Source organism: Egretta garzetta, unplaced genomic scaffold (genome assembly GCF_000687185.1).
Source record: "Egretta garzetta isolate BGI_Z169 unplaced genomic scaffold, ASM68718v1 scaffold497, whole genome shotgun sequence".
Classification (NCBI taxonomy): Eukaryota; Metazoa; Chordata; class Aves; order Pelecaniformes; family Ardeidae; genus Egretta; species Egretta garzetta.
This window is the reverse complement of record NW_009260349.1, coordinates 708,346-716,061: the sequence shown is the minus strand read 5'-3', so window position 1 is coordinate 716,061 and position 7,716 is coordinate 708,346.

Here is a 7,716-nt window from a genome sequence, read left to right as displayed (position 1 = left end):
GATCCTAGGTCCCTGCAACCGTACCCCCCATCTCCAGGGGACACCACCCTCGAGGATGCTCAGCCACGGAGCTGCTCTCTTCGACAGGCACATCTCCGAGGTAGGAAGTCCAGCGTTACAGGCAGCTTGCAAATGAATGGACTGGATCAAACCCAAATCCACGAGCCAAAGGTTGCCTAAATCTAGGCTTTGGGACTACAAAGGATGAAGCTAGGGAGACTTTGACTTGTGCAGTCACTCTCTGTATTAAACTCCATTTTCTTACATGCATTCAAAGCCTAACTATAGCTCTACTGGCACAGCCCTTCGGGACTTGTCTGTATTTTCTCCTAGGCAATACATGCAGAAGAGGACAAAACGTGAGCTGTGGGTGAATAGCTGACAACGCTCGCACGCATCTCTGCTACCGCTGAGATGCTCTCCGGGGCGGTCCGGCGGGTGGGAGCAGAAGGGGCATTTGTGTCTGGTATTCACTTTGTCTCCAGGTGCTGAGTACTTACAGTTCTCACCGATGTCAGCATGGGTCGAAGAAATCAGACCCAGTTGTCTTAATTAGCTGCACGAAGGAATTCCAAGGAAAGATTTTTTCTCAGTCACCAAAAACCACATTCAGGGAACACCTATGTCCTTTTCCACTTAGCTTTGTGTTGGACTTAAGTCTCCCAGTGCATTAATTAAATCTGGTTCCTCCTACTCCCTTCTACCTGGTGGACTGGATGCATCCATGCAATTTGACAGTAACCTCCTGGCTAATTCGCCCCGTTGCACTGAACAGACCCAGCTAAGCAGTAAACACGAAATTCAAATTTCACGTTGGGGTCGGCTTTGCATGGACTTCTCCCTTCCCAAAGAATGCCTTTATCCCGTGCCTAGGTTGAAACGTGCCCCTCCACCTCCATTCGCATCACCAGACACGGCATAGAAAAGCGATGCTGCCTCTTTTGAGATTTCACGCGTTGTGATTAAAAGTGATGTTTTTCCAATGCTGCTTCGTTACAAAGCTGATGGGGACAGATTGAATATAAAAGGAACGGTGGCTGGAAGTAACAGGTGCTATAGACATCACTATTGATACGTGTGGTTAATGGCCATATGCTTAGAATGGGGATTGACAGGGTCCCAACAGGGACTTAAATGTCTGGGGACCCGGGGCATCCTGCACCGAGTAAGGTGGTAAATAAGCAGAGGTAAATGAAGCGCCTTCTCCAGCAGCTTTTTGCAGAACCAGGAATGCACAAAGGATACGCTGGGAAGGTGATGGGGCAGCAACATGGGATACTGGTGTACGTGAGCTTGTCTCTGCCTCACCTCGCTCATCAATGATGCTCAGCTCTTTATGGCTCCAAATCACCACAGGAGCCGAGAGCCCAGCCTGACCATCCCTCTCAGAAGCCCGTAGTGGTCCAGGGTGGAAGGCAGCAGGGTGAGCCCTGGCCGAGGCCCTCGCCTGCACCCTCTCCCCCAAGCCAGCAGCGAGGCAGGGGCTGACAGATGCTGGCGAAGACGGCCAAGGTGCCGAGCACATCACGGGCCATTTGGTTCTCGTTTCCTACCCTTGACACTGAGAGGAGCGTGGCGAGAGAGGGGCAGCCCCCTCGGAGAGTCAACGAAGACACTGAGCAGCGTTGGGGAGGGGTAGACCTGTTGAGCCAGCCCGGCGGGGGGCGAGGCCGGGTCCAGCAGCAGGGGGGGTAAGGCGAGGGCTGCCCGAGCCTCGGCACCGCCGTCCCTCCCTGCCCTGGCTCCTGGTGCAGCAATAAGAATCGTCCTTGGTCTTGCAGAGATACTGTGAAAACAAAACCAAGATGTACCGAGTCTGGACACTTACAGAGATGTAAAAAAAAAAAAAACAAAACCAAAAGACAAAACAAAAAAACCCCCACCAACAAAAAAACCAACCCCCTGCTTTTATAACAGAGAGAAATAAAGTGAAATTTTCAAACGTGTCTGCCTGGAGTCGTTTGGGTGGTGGCTGTTTTTAAACGAACGGCTCCACCACCCCTGCACTCACGTTTCAAGGCGGTGATAAACACCCTATTTACCACGAGCGCCTTCTCTCTCCATTTCAGCTCTGACGCCGCATCAGCTGGAGCGCGGAGGTTTCTGGTTAAAAATACCAGCCGGCATCCTGCATTTTTCATTACCCGGCTGCTGTGCATCGTGCGACAGCAGGGCAGCGCCGAGCCCGGCAGCGCAGGCAGCAGCCAAACTTCCGCGCAGTTCGGTTTCCTGACACTGTTTGCTTATTTAGCAAAAGCCTGGTCAGATGTGAGCTGTAAATACCCCGTCTGGAGAGCAGCAGCCTCCCGGCCAGGCTCCGGCACCCTGGGCTGCAAGGAGCAGCCCTACCCTTTCAGACCTGGGCAAATGAGAGGTTAAAGCTGCTGCAGTACACGACTGGTTTTCAAATACCACGCTGTATTAATTTCATTATTTCCCCCCACCTTTTTTCATATTTAGGTTCTTCTTGCTGTTCAGTAAAGGGAACAGTCCAAATTATTTTCAGAGAGCAGGGGGGTGCCTGGCCAAGCAGCCAGCAGAGCTCCCATGCCCAGGGCCCAGCCCCAGCACCTCCCAGGTCTGTGCTCCAGCTCCTGCTGCCGTGCGCCGATCCCACGCCGGCTCCCTTCCCACCCACTGTGCCCCAAGGCAGACGCAGGTTTCTCACCGTAGTTTTGTTTTGCTGCACTCTGATCCAGCCTCCAAAGAGGCATCAAGGCTTCCCGAAAAGCAGCCGAGAACAGACTTGCTCCGTCTGCTGCAAGACGGTGCTGCTGCAGCGGCTCCCACCCAGCACCCCCAGGACCCTCCTGCCCGGTGGGGCTGCAGGAGCCAGGGTGCTCGGGGCTCTCCTTGAGCAGGGGGGCTGGGCCCTTACCTGGGTGCCCCCAACAAGGTGCACCTCACACCAATGTCTCCCCTTCACTGCATCTGCCTGGAGCGAGCAAGAGCCCGTTACAAGCCTGTCGCGTCCCTTAACAGCTGTAGCCAACCTTTGCAGCTCAAGAGCCTTTTGCACGCTGCCGCCAGGCAGTGGGGAGACCCGGTACCATCACCCACAAACCACTCAGGTGCGTGCCCACAGAAAACACAAACAGCCGCACACTCTGCTTGGGAAGCTCCGTGGCAGCGACACAAACCCAAATCCTGCAGGGGAAGGGGAGGAATGAAACGTACAGGAGGTCATGGCTCGAGGAAAGGAATGCGCATGGATGGAGCCCGAGCGAGGAGAGGACAGGTTCTGAGTGGGATTCCTTTCCACAGTGGAAACTCTCCAGCCTCATCTGTTGATAGCAGGTTAAATTTAGATGTCCTAGTTTTGGAGGTAGGGAGGGGTGGAGAGGGGACACCAGCCAGCTCACAGCTGGTTTGGGTGACACCCTGAAAAAGCCGAAAGGGCCCGGTCACTTATTGTCTGCAGAGACGTTCAAAAGCCTCCCGAGAGGGATGGGGATGGTGGCAGGAAGGACATCGGCTGGTGACCCCAGCCGAGCCCGGGCGATGGTGGAGCCCAGTTCTGGTGCTTCAGGTAACACCGACGCCGGTCCCTTATTGCAATGCATTTGTGTGTGCTGAGGCCAGAAATCAAATTTCACCTTTCTAGAGGTTTTGTTGCTTGCTTCGTGATTTTCTAACCTCGGGTTTAAGCAGACTGAGGCAACAGTTCCTTCATTTGAAGAAATACCCCTGGGCCTCCATGGTCCCAGCTCGAAACTTTTTGCAGGGACTTCCCTCTGTTGATGCAAATCAGGTTTTGTTTCCTATTTCTTCTATCTCACATCTTGTTAAGCTGTTCATGTGCAGCAGCTGCAAACACTCATTTTATTCCTTCATGTTTTCAAGATTTAAAGCAAAATATTTTTAGCAGTGCAGTGAAGAGCCTTGAAACATCTATTAAAAAAAGAATAAAATACCGTGTCATGTGTTGCATGCACACGGTTACAACAGCTCAAACAACCTGCATCAAGATTTCCAAGGCTGCCTTTAATAACACCTTTGTACGTTGGTTCACACAAAGCTATTGGGTACAGAGTCCCAGCAACACATCCAGACACAGGCGAGCAGCACGGGAAGGTCAGGTCCGACCCTACCACTATTCGTAACTTTGGGGTTGTCCCACATTTCCCCCTCAAAACAGAGAAACTGCTTATTTCACCTTCGATGCAGAAGCCGTTCTGACATCCTTTAAGCACAGCGTATCGGAAGCGCTGGAGCTCCTGGCACCCTCCAAGCGGAACTGCAGAGAGGTTCTGCAAGGAGCATGGAGCTGGGAGCGACTCCAGCACCCTGCTCCAAGAGAGAGGGGTATAAGGGGGGTGACCCGACCCATCCCGTCCCTTCCAGCGCTGGAACAGGACAATGTGATGAGGCAGGACTGCAGCTCGAGGCCAGAGCATCGCCTGCAGCTGTGTGCACCCAGGAACAGTGCCCCAGCACCAGGGCTGAGCGACAGCCCTGCCGTATTGCTCGAGCAATGCGCTTGCTGGCAATACGCAACTTCATTTTTATCTTGTGCTCAGGGAACGGTACGAGTTCAGATACAGGCACTGGCAGCACAAAGTGTGCCTGGGCACGATAAAGGCACGTACGGAGGAGTCCTGGCTCTGCGGCAGGAGCCAGAGACACGTTTGCAGAGAAGGAGCTTTGTGACCTGCTGAAAGTTGCAGAAAAACGAGCTGTGGATGGCGCGAGACAGGGAAGACGCTGAGCATGGCCGTGGGGCCCTCAGGGGGCTGACACAGAAGCCCATGGGCACACGTAGGTGTGCAGAGCTGAAAAACGTGCCGACATGTCCAAGCTCATCCCTCAGTGAGGAAGAGTCGGTCTTTTCTCGATGGCTGCAAGACCCTGGGACCTCGCTTCTGCGAGAGGGTGGAAGGATGGGGCTTGTCTCACTGCTGCCCGAGGGCTGCTCATCCCCACCGAGCTGCAGCCGTCTCTTCCCAGCCCCCAGGGCTCGATGCGACATTTATCTAGGAACAAAAACTCCCTCGGCACCATCAGACACGCTCACGCCAAAGCCTCACGCAGGATTATTTTTCCTTGTAAGCAATGCTGAAAGCAATGCACAAGGGCAGGACACATGAAAACTAAGAAGGGATAAATAAAATGCCACTTCAGCCTCCAGGCCTGCAGCAGCAGGGACAGGGAGAGGGGCTGCCGGGGTGAAGGGAGGCAGCTCCATGCAGGACTGCTGGCAAAGGGCAGAGGCCAACGCTGGCCGACACCATGCTCCTGGGCAAAGGGGTGGGAGGTGGTGCCACCGCCCGCCTTTGCCTTTCCACTGCCTTGCCCCCTGCTCCCAGTGGCTGGAGCAAGGGTCCAAGATGTTCGGCAGCACATTTCCGACCTCCACCATCCCTCACAGGGATCCTGCTCATCCCGAGACTCACCACACACACAAACACACCACGGCAGCTCGCTGTTGAGGCTGATAAGCCCATCCCAAGCAGGATGGCCATGTCAGAAGCACATCTGGTTTCTCCCACGGAGCATGGCCAGGGTTTTGGTCAGCGGCATGTCAGCTCTACCCCCAGTACCGCTCGGGCAGGGAGGTGGCTGTGAGGGATGAAGCAAGCTGAGGGACACAGCCCACAAGCATGGGACGAACTTCAGCCCTATGATCCCTCCTCAGTTCGATAGCAGAGGGACGTCACCAGCATTTGTCCCCTGGTCACCTCTCCCCAACGTGCTGTTGTGGCACAAAGAACTGAGGCTGCTGGGGACAGAGCAACGATGACCTCCCCTCCCAGGAGATGGATCCAGATGGAGCAGTACAGCCGAGACCACTGGTACTCTGCAAGACACCTGTAGTCTGGAATACCAAGTATTATACAGTAAAAACCTTTAAAACAGGAGATTAAATAATTTTTCTTTCTTTTTATGATTAAGCTACATTTTGCCCCTTTTCCAAAAAAAGGCTCTTTTCTCTCTTGCTCTTTTAGCCTTTGAGGAAGCAGAACTCCCCAGTCTGGTCCCTCCACGGGTTTGGGGAGATCTTTTCTATGCCCCCAGGCTCCCCTCTGCCCCCCAAGTCTGTAACACCATAGCAGAGCACCACCAGCGCTCAGCTTTCCACTGCCTCGAGGCCATGGTGTAGTCTCAGGGGAGGGAAAGATAAGTAAAAATAAGTATGTTCTTTCATTAGAAATAAGAATCCACCTTTGATAGAAGCCTTGGAAGATTTCTTCTCATAGTGACATGGCAGGAGAGAGAAAAAAAAAAAAAAGGCACAACCACCTTAGCACAGACAGCATGACAAGCTCCTTCAGACCAGTCCTGCAATGGTTGCTGTTGGTTATTCGAGGATCAACCAGCATGGACATCACAACTAATGAACCGAGGGCTCCGAGCCCAGCTAGTCCTTGGCTTCCTTACCAGGTCTGCCAAGAGAGGGGCCTTCTGTGTTCGTAGCTTTATTCTTTGGTGGACATCTGTCCACAAAAACCTGGACAGAAGCCATGAGATCACAGGCCACCTAACACAGATGACAGAGTGTAACAGCTTCTGGCAACCACCAACCCACCGCCACAGGCACTTGCCAAGTCCTTGAGTCATCTAATAAAAATGCAGATTTTTCTAAGTTGACTTTGCTACATTTTGTGCATATTCCTGTAGGCTTGTGGTCATGATCAGCGTCTCTATGCTGCTCAGCTCCTCCAGCAGCAGCTACTATGGAAACCAGGAGCAGCACCCATTTCTCAAGGGCAGATAGTTCAGGGGGTTGGGTTTTCAGCCATGATTTTGGAAGCACTGCCACAAAATGCATGTTCAGTCAAGATCCAGAGTAATTCTTATGGCCCTTCACTTGCAGAGGGTAAAGGAGTTAAACAGGTACCAAGCAGCACAGCAGGGACAACCCCCAACTGCTCCCATCATTCCAAAAAAGAGACTTTAAATGGCTCAGCATGCCAACACCACATTCTTACCAAGCCAATCTTCTCCATAGCAAGAGGTTTATTAGCTATCTGGGGGAGCACAGCTGATACAGCCTTGCTAGGAGGTGTCGCATGCCACAGCGAGGGGAGATTAATGCAAAGAATTTAAGGTCAATGGTTTGGGCCAGCTGCTATTTATAAAGAGGAAGGAAAGCAGAACAGCAGTATCACCTCTAGGCCTTAAGAAATGCTGTATAGTCAAGAACTTACTGGGAGGGGACAGTTCAGCCTTTCTTCAGCTTTTTCCTCCATCTCCAAACTAGCAAATTTCAGAACGTTTCCTCCTCTGTTCTAGCGCTGTGGTCCCAGGATCGCTCGCACGCCCTCTCCTCCATCAGAGGGGAAGGGAGGTCATAAACAAGCCCCTGACAGCAGCGCTGTGTCTAATACGACATGCAGCGTGCTGGAGTTCAGAAATCCAGGGCATATGTAAAAGCCTCAGAGCCTAGAGCCTTGCAAAGCCTCTGCGCATCTAAAAATAAGCCCTCCTTGTACACTATATTCCCCATATTTCAGTGGTTTTCCTTTTTAAAGGGAACCTACCTAATGTCATTCCCGGGTGCAGCGATAGGAGGACACTTGCCACATCTAGGACAGGAGTTAGGTCGAACGCTAACTTTTTAGGTTGACTTCAAAAAAGCAATTTCTTCAGGAACTGTTGATAGATGTAAGTATTTCATTTATAACATCGGATGTGGAAACAAACAGTTATCAGCTATTTACAATTCCAAAAAGTGACCACATACCTACCTGCCAACCCCACCAGAAAACAACATCT